At 37.4% G+C, this 12,036-nt stretch overlaps 1 protein-coding gene across 4 annotated transcripts in view; it reads left to right on the top strand.

Moving 5' to 3' along the window:
- cntn5 (contactin 5) overlaps positions 1–12,036 on the top strand; it is a 161,770-nt gene that overhangs the window by 14,407 nt on the left and 135,327 nt on the right. For 3 of the 4 annotated variants that reach the window (XM_014026135.1, XM_014026133.1, XM_014026136.1), the window contains exon 1: positions 7,355–7,807. The exons of the other annotated variant lie outside the window; for it this stretch is intronic. The gene's annotated coding sequence lies outside the window, so the exon portion shown is untranslated. Of the gene's footprint in view, positions 1–7,354; positions 7,808–12,036 lie in introns of those variants that run through there. 4 annotated transcript variants of the gene reach the window in all.

Raw genomic sequence — 12,036 nt, 5'->3', positions numbered from 1 at the left:
TGCATTGGCGCCACCGGACCCTCTGACCACCATCAGTAGGCAAGGTGGGTGAAGTGTCTTGCCCAAGGACACAACGACTGAGACGGCTGGACGGGCGATCGAACCAGTGAGTTTCTGGTTCCAGGACGACTCCCCTAACCACTCCGCCACAGCCGCCCAAACGTGTGTGTGTGTGTGGCCTTGTTTTTTCTACATCATGGGGCCAACAGGCATGTTGATTGGCACAGGTGGATTAGGATGCTTTATTTATGAGGTGCTGCAGTTCTGAGATTTTCAGTCTGATTGTTTGTTAACCTTGATTGCACTTGTTGGGAATCACAGAAATCTTCCTTCTTTTTTTTTCCACTTGTGCCAAACTTTAACCCACTTTCATAGAACACTTCGTTATACAGCAAGGTTGTGCAGGAACTGAGTTGTGCAAAAGCTGTCTGCTTTTACTGCAATGATAATTCAAATCAGAACATATTCTTGTTTAAGCGTGATTCCGTAAAATCAGAGAGTAATTCATTTTAACAAGGTATTTAAATTTGACCTTTAAAATACCATTCACGCAATACAATTTTATTTTTTTATCACCTTACAGCGTTTTTAGGTGGTATCGCATGCCACATAGTTCACTGACTCAGATTTGTTGATGGTAAGTGCCTACGTCTGAGCAAACACTTTAATTTGGAACAACGCTGTTTTTCCATGTTTTCGAATGAAACACTTGTTTGGTTGCAGATTTATCCTTTTATAAAAATCACTTTGTTGTTACCGGCGCAAAGCGACATCACCGCACTGACCAAAGATCCAGCAGCAAGCTCCGAGATAGTCTCCCCGTGTGCCGTATCACACACTCATTAAATATCAATTATCAGCAGAGTTCATTTGAAACATAATTGTGTTTACTCGTAGAAACTGTTCTGGTGAGGACAAAATAAAGTTCAAAGTTTCAGGTGCTTAAAACTGATGTGCAGGTAGGCACTCTTAAATATCTTTAGGGAGACTAGATTAAGGTTCAGACCACTGAAGTGAAGACATTTAAGGAGATTTGGGACATTTTAGGGGGTGGCTCTGCTTTTCTTGCATCACTTCTGAGATTTTACCACAGTGAGGACTTTGAGGTAAAAATTACATTTAGTATTTGGAGTTTGGGTACTGCTCTTCAGAAGCTGAGGTTAGAAACATTAAACATTGCATATGTTTGCTTTTTAATGAAACCAGCGGGATTGCAGTGGAACGTTCTAGAGGATGACTTGTTTTCTCGGTGTCAGTAACTACATTTAACAGAACAGTTTTACTTCACTGTTTTGATGTTAAATGAAATGTAATAATAATTCTACATTAAGAGAAACATTTTAAAATTCTGTGAATACAATGATGGTGCCTTTTATCAGACTGAGGTATTGCCCCTTAAATGTGGTTTAATTTATGGTTAGCTGAATGATTGCAATTAAAACAATTGAGCAATGGCAAAATGTGATTTAAAATGAGTTCCCAGTGCATAATCTACAAATCATGCTTAGATTTGTTTTAAGCATGAGCAAATAGAGCCCTGCAAGCTTATAGAGACAGTAAATTTACTAAATTGTACACAGTTTTTTAAAGTGAACATTTAAATAAATAAATGAAATACACTTTTGTGCCAGGAACATTTTGGATACTTGTAGCATAAATTCCAGTTTAAAGGTTCTAATTGCAAAGAAAGTGAGTGAGTCACATGACTGACCTGCAGTAGGCTCGCTGCAGTCTGTAGGTACACAAATAAAAAAACTCATTTCTGACTTTATAATGAGTATCTACAACCATTTTACGTACTTTCTGAATATTCTGTTCTAGCAGGTATTTAAAGGGGCAACACAGTCTTTAGTGACTTGTTCAAGAATACTTAATGTATAGAAGAATCAAAGTGCAGAGCTGGAGGACACCACCTCTGTTAGACAACAAAAACCTCAAACCACTAAAGGGAAACTAAGATAGAACTGGATGCAGATTCAAATTGATTTATGGAAAAACTAAACCACAACTTTTTCTTTAAACACAGAGATTTTCTAAAATGAAAAAAGAAACTTCCAAATGAATTTTATGCCAGCTTTGTTTGAAACAAATAACTGAGCAGCCTCAGTTCATACACAAAATCTCTGAGCAGGTTGAGTGGATAAACTTTATACACAGATTTCAAATTAATCTTTTAAATCTGAAGAATATGGTATTCTGTATTTCCTTCTTGTCTTAGCTAGACAATAATAAATCACAGGTGGCTGAGTTAAAGTGAAATATGTTTTAAAGTTAGCAATTTCCTCCAGAATATGTGAACATTTCGCTGAATCAGGTGGAGTGCCTGAGTTTGAGAACAAGAAGACAGCATGTGGTTTTCACTGTGAAGCAGGAAATTGTACAAGTTTCTATAAAAAGCTAAACACACAGTAGGTCATTTTAAACTTTATTTAAAAAGAAAAAAATAGTACTACAAACCCCTATCTTATTTAGGGAACAATTATTTGAATAATTAAGTCATCTGTATGCGTAAATTATATGTTCAAGGATCCAGTGTGCAACATTTAGAAGAAAACTCTTATAAATAACAAACATGAGCGAATGGATTCTCCTCCGAGGGGAACACAATTACTTAAACAGAACTAATTGGTAGGCAACTGCAGACGTTATAGATTTTTGGGGAAATTGAAAATAAATGCAAATTATCATCAGCGTGACCTGTTTTTCATATCTTTCAATTAAACTGTGATAGGTTTACTATACTTGTATCTAAAACAATTAATCTCTCATAAGCTGCAAGCCCTTTTATACAAAGCTGTTCATCAACTCGCTCTGACTTGCAGAGCAGGGGTTGATTTAAACACAGAGAATTTTAAGATAAAACAGGTTTAGATAAATGTCATGCATGTAACAAAACAAAAAAAAAACACTGAATTTCGAACCAGTCTTTTCCAACATTCACTTTGCTGCAATGAGCAGCTAACTTAACTAAACTTACCTTGTTGCAAAATATTGTCAAAACTATTGCATGTGTTAACATATAGCTACCACTGGTGCAAGCCATTCACATCATTTCCATTTTAAAAGCTCTCCTATATGCAAAGGCTGTTTCAAAATGGTAAAAGAAACCAAACAAAGTAGTCAAGGATACAAGCAGCACTTTAAACTCCCCAGGTCCCCATTCAGCATCTGCACGGTGTTACATTGTGTCACATCCAGAGAAGCTGCCAAAACAGCAGTGACCTGTTGAGACATGGTCACAACACCCCTGGGGTTGTCATGTAATATCTGTAACCTGTAACAAGGACAAGGAAATGTGTGGTTCGATGTGTGTGAACCAGTCTTGTTCTGGTCCAGTAAAACATCAAGGAGCAGGTCAGACGCAGGTATGCTGCTCTCTGGGTTTGTTTACGACTCAAAACACACAGGGTGTGGGGCGGAAATGTTAAGACATTTTTGTAGGAAGAAAAGCAAAATGACGTAAAATAAACAAAACGTCATGCACGGCTCCCCTCAATGCTTACAGCCCTCCGCAAGTTTACAATATTTACGAAGGTGAAAAAAATTATGAGCAGATCGATAATTGTGAAATTTGTGTCTTATGGCTTCATAAAATAAATGCGGTTGGCCCCTCTGACGCTTAGGAAGCTTTAAAGCCTAACCCTTTTTAAAAACGGTCAGACAATTCACATTTTTTTTAGAACTGACATGTTTATTGGGCCTTTAAACAAAATCCAAAACTTTGTTTTGACACATCACTTTGTTTATGATGTATTTTTTTGTATCAAATCTGATACACTGGGCTGTTTTGGTAACATTTTACTCACAAAAAAGTTAAATTAAGAAACAAAAGACAGTTTTACCTGTAACTTTTAACAAGTTTAGAACACTAGAAAGTTTACTTCTTTGGGTTTTTTTTACAATGAAGTTTTTACAGCCACTTATTTCACTTCGTGGTAGGCACAAAAACAGTTTCTGTCCTTGTTCAGGCACAGATGTACCTTACACTTTATAAAAAATGCCATCTATTATCATATTGACGACATTTTCTTACTTTCTTTTTTCTCTCTTCTTCCTCAATTCTCTTTGACATCTAACAAGTAAATAATTAGTCAGAACAGCATAGAGATTATAATTTCAAAGGAACCACTTTGAAAATAGCCAAAATGTGTTTTCAAATGGCAACTAAATATTTAGTGCAGCTCACTGACATTATAAAAGGCATAAAATCAAGAGTTTGTGATTCTTGGTGATATCAATATGAATTGGGCTGATAAAACTTCCAAAGTCCTGAAAGCAATGTCTATAAATTTAGGGCTTCAACAGTTAATTAAAGTACCATCAAGATTTGGCAAGACATGCAATTCCATTTTGGATCTTATTTTCACAAATCGATCCTCCATATTTGGCATATCTGGAGTTACAAATACTTCAGTCTCGGATCATTCACTTATTTATGTCATTAGAAAAAAACCTTAAGAAACCTACAAGTCATGTGCATAATTTCATTAAAAGGATTCCAAAAATCAAAGTTACCCATGTTTCATGCTGAGATTGAGAATATTAACTGGAATGAGGGTATATCTCTGTCAAATCCAAATCGCATTTTGTCAAATTTTTATGATAAGTTGGAGACAATACAGGAAAAATATATTTCAACTTGTAAAGTTCCAGTCCGGAAAAATAAAATTCCATGGTTGAATGCCTCCATAATACATCTCCTAAAGTTGAAAGCTTCTTCAATGAAAACTTATAGAATATCAAAAACTTCTGAAAATCGGTCTCGTTTAAAAGTTACCAAAATAAATGTCCAAAAAATATTATGGGAAACGACTAAGTCAGTGACAGGTGAAAGTAACAATAAAACATTTAATAACAATTCACAAATCTCAGTAAATGGACTTCTTGTTTCTGATCATGAAATAATTGCTAACTTATTTAATGAATATTTTATTTCTTCAGTAAGGACATCATTACCGGGACAAGCTAATAGTTTAAAGTTATTTAAATATCCTGACACTTCAAAGCAATTTTCATTTTCTGAAATTTCACAGAGTGATGTTTTGAATACACTCCAATCTCTAAATGGCTCACATGCATTTGACAAATATAACATAAATATGGATTTCTTGAAAATGCATGCCAACACTTTTTTTTAACCATTGTTTCATCATTTGCTTAATTTATGTATTGTGCAGTCTATTTTCCCTGATGCCTGGAAGTTTGCTCAGATTACTCCCATTTTTAAATCTGGTGATCCAACAGAAGTTTCAAACTATCGGCCAATTTCTGTTCTTCCTATTTTTTCTAAGTTACTTGAAAAAACAATATTTAATTAACTACTTCAGCATCTAGAAGCTAATAATATGCTAAGCAATAGCCAACATGGTTTTCACACGTCAAGGTCAACCATGTCTGCATTAATTTTATTCACTGAACAAATACGTGCTGCTTTGAACAAAGGTCAAGTAACTGGTGCTGTATATATTGATTTTCGTAAAGCGTTTGACACAGTTGATCATTATACTCTCTTACAAAAGTTGATTTCTTTTCAACTTTCATCATCTGCAATATGAATGTTTTCCTCTTATTTGACTGATATGTGTCAGGTTGTGAAACATGGAAGCTCTGTGTCCAGGTCTCTGCCCTGTTCCATGGGAGTTCCACAGGGTAGCATATTGGGCCCATTGCTTTTCCTTTTATACATAAATGATCTTCCAAAAATATTGAAGTTTTCAAATATTTTAATGTATGCTGATGATACTGTCCTTTTTTTGTCTGATTTCAATATTGAATCTATTAATAGTCAGTTACAAGCAGATCTTCAGACATTTCATGGTTGGCTTCAAGATAATCTTTTGTCAATTAATGTTAAAAAAACTGTGTGCATGTATTTTTCCTCACCYAGGAGACATTTCAATATAACAAATCAACTCACTTTTTTAAACAAACCCCTTGATATTGTCACTACCTACAAATATCTTGGAATTACTTTGGATTCTCATTTGATTTATCGTGATCATGTACAAGTCTTAACCACTAAGTTGAAACAGAAATTATAAGTTTATTCAAAAATTAGATCCAATCTGACATCTCCTGTTTCAAACATCTATCTTCATGCCATTATACTCTCAGCCATGTCGTTCTGTTTACCTGTTTGGTCTCTTACAACAAATGAAATCTTAGAACCCATAGTTAGGCTCTACAACAGGGCCTACAAAATTCATAAAAACTTCCTGGTTGGACTCATCACTGTACAGTTCTTTCATTGTCTGATGCCTTGACTTTTCAGAATTATGTTTTGTATAGTTGTATTAATTTATATTTTTAGATCTTCCTAGGTGCCAATTATGGAACTCTCTGTGCATTGCTGCCCAAATCAAATTCTGGAAGTGGTCATTCAGCTAGATCTGTTACAAAAGAACAACTGATATTACCAACTTTTAAAAACTGTTACGGCCAGAGGTCTTTCTTCTATGTTTACACTAAAGCATGGAATGACATTCCTCAAAACATAAAGTCCATTTCAAAACTACAGCCCTTTAAGAAGAATCTTGTCTGCCATCTGCTGGACACTTTTTGTTGTGCTCATATTTAGACGTCCGATTTTGCAAATGCTGCCTTTTTGAAATTTGGTATGCTTGTTTGTCTTTGTGTCTATGGTGTAATAATGATGATGTGATTGTGATGCTGTAATTCTGAGTGTTTTACGTGCTGCAGAACAGGAACCTGCTTTAAAACAGTAATTATGCTGAGTCAGGCTTGATTTTAAATAATCTTTTCCTGTTAAATAAATAAATCAAATCAATTTCAGTAATTAATCATCCAAAATAATGTTTGTTGTATTGTCACAAGAATCCTAAAAAGTCTTTCTAAAAACTAGCGCTGACAGAGAAATAGTAAAAGCGTGGGGATGCTGAGCCGTGTTACCGAACAGCATGAAACTCCACCACCAGTCATGACAGCTGCATCCACTGAGCTCAGGATGAAATCTGAGGCCCTGGTAAACACAGTCAACCGTCAAGTTTCATCTGAAGAAATGCTTGCTTGAGCACAGCTCTGTACTCACTATCCCCTTATGACCATCATGGAAACCAATGAACTGGTATTCACTGCAGCAGTAATCCCACAGATATTTGGATATAAAATCAAAAATGCTGCTTGCAGAGTTTCCTTTCTATAGAGGGAAGAAGCAGAGTAATGTTTGTCAGCTATAACTGTGCATAGAGGAGTTATGGGAAACAATAAAATTACTGGAATGAGATATAGACATATAAAGAAGAAAGAAGCAATCCCATCAAACCACCAGGTGCTCATTGGATTGAAAGAGGCAGGCTAATGTTGTCGACTTGATTAAGCTCAGGTGTGGGCATTACCACTGCTGCTGGAGGGTTACCACATGTCATTTACAGCTCTGAGTGCTTTCTGGTGCCATAGCAGCCACGCCCGGGCTTTTCTGTGTCACAGATGGCAATCTAAAAACACAATCTGCCGAGCACAAAAAGGCAAGGCCACAAAAGAAATTAGGTTCATCAGATGAACACGTCCTAATCCTGTGCCTCTCAGAACTGCATCATTTCTACCATTTGATCAGCTGAACATCTGGGACGTGTGTGTGTGTGTGTGTGTGTGTGTTTGTGTGTTTGTGTGTGTGTGGATTAGCAGTTTCTGAGGCAGATGTGTCAACTGAATTTTTTGTTCCATCATGGCTGGATTATCAATGAACACAGCACAGTTGTCTTCAATGGAACGTCCACAGCCGGGTCCGTCGTCTTCAGAATGAATTCCTGCCCTTCACTCCCAGCAGTGTGGGTAATCCTATTGTTTGGTAAGGAGCACAAACTTTTGGCAAACACTTCTGTTTAAACAGCAGGGTTTTGGCCACAATATACACTTCTTTATTTACTGAGGAGAGGCCATCTGTTAGAACAGCAGGAACTGGACATTGGTAATGTCAGGGTGGTTTTTGTAAATAAACTTCCAGTACCTTCTAGAACTTTGTGAAAGACACAGACTTAAACTTTTTAACCAAGCTGAACTTAAACAGTAAAATCAAATGATTAAAACATAGCTGTTTTACTGAAACCAACAAATACTGTAAAATAGTCCAAAACCTCTAATTCAGACAAACTTAAGGCTTCAGTATGGTCGCTCGGCAGACGACCCACAGTCACGCGGTTGTTTGGTGTTTGTTTTCGCACACACATGAGACACACCACGCCGAGCTCCTGGGAAATCCCTCCTGCTAGGGTATACATCACCGCACAGGGTTTTCTCCCGATGGAGTCTGTGATGCGAGACATATCACCAGACGTTATTTGTGCACAAATTTGTCTCGGTTAAAGCTCCACAGTTTTTATCAGACAGATTCCTCAGTGCGTAACGTCTCTTACCTCCATCCATGAGTTTTTGGTCATTTGACTCTCTTTATAAATGTCTGCTTCCAGGTAGGCTACAACAGTCAACTTCTGGAAGCAAGAAGTTTTTTTTTTTTTGTTTTGTTTGGTTTTTAAATGAGTGGTTGAAGCAAAATTCAGCGTCTTGAGCACTTTCAGCATAAACAAACACTCTCATGACTTCTGTCCAATCACACAATGTGTTCTTATGTGGAGGGGCGTAAAACGTTTGGCGGAAATGTTGAAAATGTGAACCGAATGACACAATTTTCGTAATGAAACTGCGACAATCTATCTGATTTGGACAGTTCAGATGCAGCATGGTATGTGCTTTAGGCACTTTGATAAATGCATTGTCCGACTGGACCAGTGCACAGGTCAGATTTCTGTATCTTCAGTCACTCTTTTAATGCTCAGACACCCCCCACCCCCATATCATTTCAAAATCTATCTAAATGTTTTATCTAGTTTGTTTTCTGCATTAGACTGGAAAATTGTTGCAAAACTGCTGCAATTGCTTCTGAATGTTTAATCTTTTGATGACCTCTGAATCCTTAACGGGTGGTCCAATATATATAAAAATAATAAAAAATAAACTGTTTTGGAATCAGTACATGAGTCCATGAGGCTTATGAGTAAAAAAAAGGAAAAGCAGCTCTAAAATAAGCTTGAAAATCTTATCAAAGTATAACTCTTAGTGAGCAAAAAGAAAATGTACTCAGTAAACAAAATATGTAAACTCTTTGACTCAAAACATGTTTATATCTTATAAAAAAGTCCATAGGGAAAAAAAAGCAAAGACTTGGATGAATTCATAAAGTTGAAAAACAAATTATTACGTCTTTAAAAACCGAACATTTTAATTGGTCTGAGAATTTTTTCCTCGGTCCATAATGACTCTAATTTTAAGGCCATATTGTCATGTTGTTTAATAATGCCAGATACAGATGGCTGCCTGTTATGATGCTTAATCACTTTAAGTCATAAAAGTACTACAACTATGATTGGATTTGGCACTCCAGGCACAAATACACATCAAAGTGCACATGGTGTTCTCTACTGGAAAATTAAACTAAACAGAACTAACTTTTTTCCTTTTTGCAATTTGAAGACTGCAGATCCATGGGTTTTCAGTGATCTTGTTATAGTGTCTAAACCAACCACATTTGTTTTTAAATGCCTTGTATACATCTCCATAAATACAGAAAATAATAACTTGCCCTTCTTATGATCCCCAGCTGCTACAGAGATTAAGAAAAGTCTTTTGTGTCTCACTCCTCCCTCAGTCCTAGAAATGTCTGGCCTTTCTCCAGCCTCAGTGTTGTATTGACTCTCAGAACAATGATGGATTTCACTCGGTCAGACGGCACATTTTGTGACAACGCAGCTTTATGGAATGTACCTTATTTTGACCACAATGACGACGAGCACAATCAATAATAAACAGAAGGCAGAATTCTGAATAATGTGTTCCATTCACCATATCTGGGGAGAAATGTAATAGGGAAAAAAAAGTCTACACGCTTTCAGTCCCTCTTAACCTATTTTCCAACCCGTCTTAGTTCGCTCTGATTTTCAGCACAAAACTTCGGCTCTGAGTTCCACCTTGCTCATTTGGCTTTGAAGTGTCAGTGTCTCCTTTAATTCAGTCTTCAGTAAGAACACGTAAGCATTCCGGGCAGACACTCAGGGCTCAGTTTGTCATCAGGACAGCCTGGCAACACATGTAATTTTATCTCTGAGCGAGGAGGTAGCTCCATTCAGGTGTGCTCCTGTCTCATAGTGCCGACAATAACTGCCTGTGCTGCTCTTCCATTTGGTAATTGTCTTTTGATTGAGGTCATCAGGACAATTAAAATCATTGAGGGATGAAAAGTGGTAGCTGGAGACTTTAGACAGCTATGCTATGTAGTAGAGGGGGTGAACAAAGCGCATGGAGGAGATAATTGTGTGTTAAGAAACCCAGTGAAGTCAGGAGAAGACATTGCACACGAAGTTGTCTATTGCCTTATCACAGTCTATTAATTGTATGGCCTTTTATTTATATATAAAAAGAGATAAAGTTAAAGGTGGTTAGAGGGAGTCATTAATGATTATGCCAGTATGATTAAGTTTTAGGCCTCACTGCTCGTCAGTTTTTGTGGGAATCTTTCTGTGTGGAAAGCTAAGTGTAGATTTCATGATGGCCTCATTATCCAACAGGTTTAGCAATAACAAAACTGTCTTTGGTCAGTAAAGACAATATCCACTTTGTTCTTATCTAGAAAAATGACATATCATAAATGATACTTCTAAGGAAAAAGGGGAAATATTTTTGCTCATTCTCTCAGAGCTTTTGGAGAGTTTGTGAAACGAATATTTTTTGCAAAGACGACATCACTCAGCCAAACTGTGTCAAAAGCAGGTCAGCAGTTTCTGAGAAGTTGCTTGTGACGACGCAGCTTGAAACAGGAAAACTGTTCAAATAATAGATAGAAAACTGCTTCTGAGCATTCACACATTGTTTGCCTCAACTATAGTTGTCAAAATGACAGGTATGAGGCCAGAGTTAGAAAGTATGCACTCATCCCCACAAATGTATCCTCTGCAGTGTGACAATAACTATTCTTCTTCTTTTTCTATCTCCACAACCTATTATGTGTGAATGTGGATCACTGAAGCATTGGCAGAACAGTCTTCTGTTTCTGTGTGGGACCATGTCTACTGCCAGATCCTTCAGGACTAATGAGATCCAAATGGTCAGGATGAGGATGTGGAACATATCAGAGGTTTATCTAAGAAACTAATATATCAAAAGTTACCAAACACTGAGCCTGTGAGGGGGTGTGGAGGGGATTTTTTTCTTTTACCTTCCCTCACAATAGGCCTCATGCAAGAACATGTTCGTATTCTTATCCTAAATTTCTCTTACTTTTGTTGGTACGAAGGGTTCGTACGAACATGTCATGTCAAATTCAACAAACTCTTCTATCTTCAGGAAAAGTGCGTAAATGAGCTGCGTAAATTCCGCCTGTTCTATCCAGCTGCTCGTGCACGCGTGAGGAGATTAGCATAATTACCACCCCAAAAACACCGTATAAGGCTATGTTTCCTGCCTCAGATATCAGGAAGCGTCCATTCATGAAAATGACAGCGGAAATTAAAAAGAAAAACTTTATGAGTTCAGAGATTGAAGTCCGTCTGTCAGAGATCCAGAAAAGAAAATCTGTCATTTTTAGCAGGTCAGCTGTGGAATAAAAACAGCTGCTACTGTAAAAGTATAAACAACTGTGTTAAATCATTTTCATTTATTCAGAAGACACAGCGCTGCGCACCGTACACCCCCCCCCACCCCACCCCCGCTGCGCGGTCGCAGGTGGTCTCAGATGCGGGTTTGAAATAAGCATTTTAAAACGTTTTCAAAATAAGTCTGGCACTTTGGAGAAAACCCAGAACTCGCTGGAGGGATCATGTATCCCCTCTGGCCCGGGAACGTCTCGGAGTCCCCCAGGACGAGCTGGAAGGTGTCGCTGGGGAGAGCGGGGTCTCCTGCTGCCCCCGCACCCGATAGCGGGTAAGCCGGCCAGACGGACAATTTATATTATTAGTCTAAATTATTACATTTAAAATTATAACTCTAATTCAAGCAGAATAGCCTATTGTCAACATAATTATGGAGTGT

Source organism: Austrofundulus limnaeus, unplaced genomic scaffold, assembly GCF_001266775.1.
Source record: "Austrofundulus limnaeus strain Quisiro unplaced genomic scaffold, Austrofundulus_limnaeus-1.0 Scaffold528, whole genome shotgun sequence".
Taxonomy (NCBI): domain Eukaryota; kingdom Metazoa; phylum Chordata; class Actinopteri; order Cyprinodontiformes; family Rivulidae; genus Austrofundulus; species Austrofundulus limnaeus.
The sequence above is the reverse complement of the archived record's forward strand: the minus strand, read 5'-3'. Positions and strand labels throughout refer to the sequence as shown.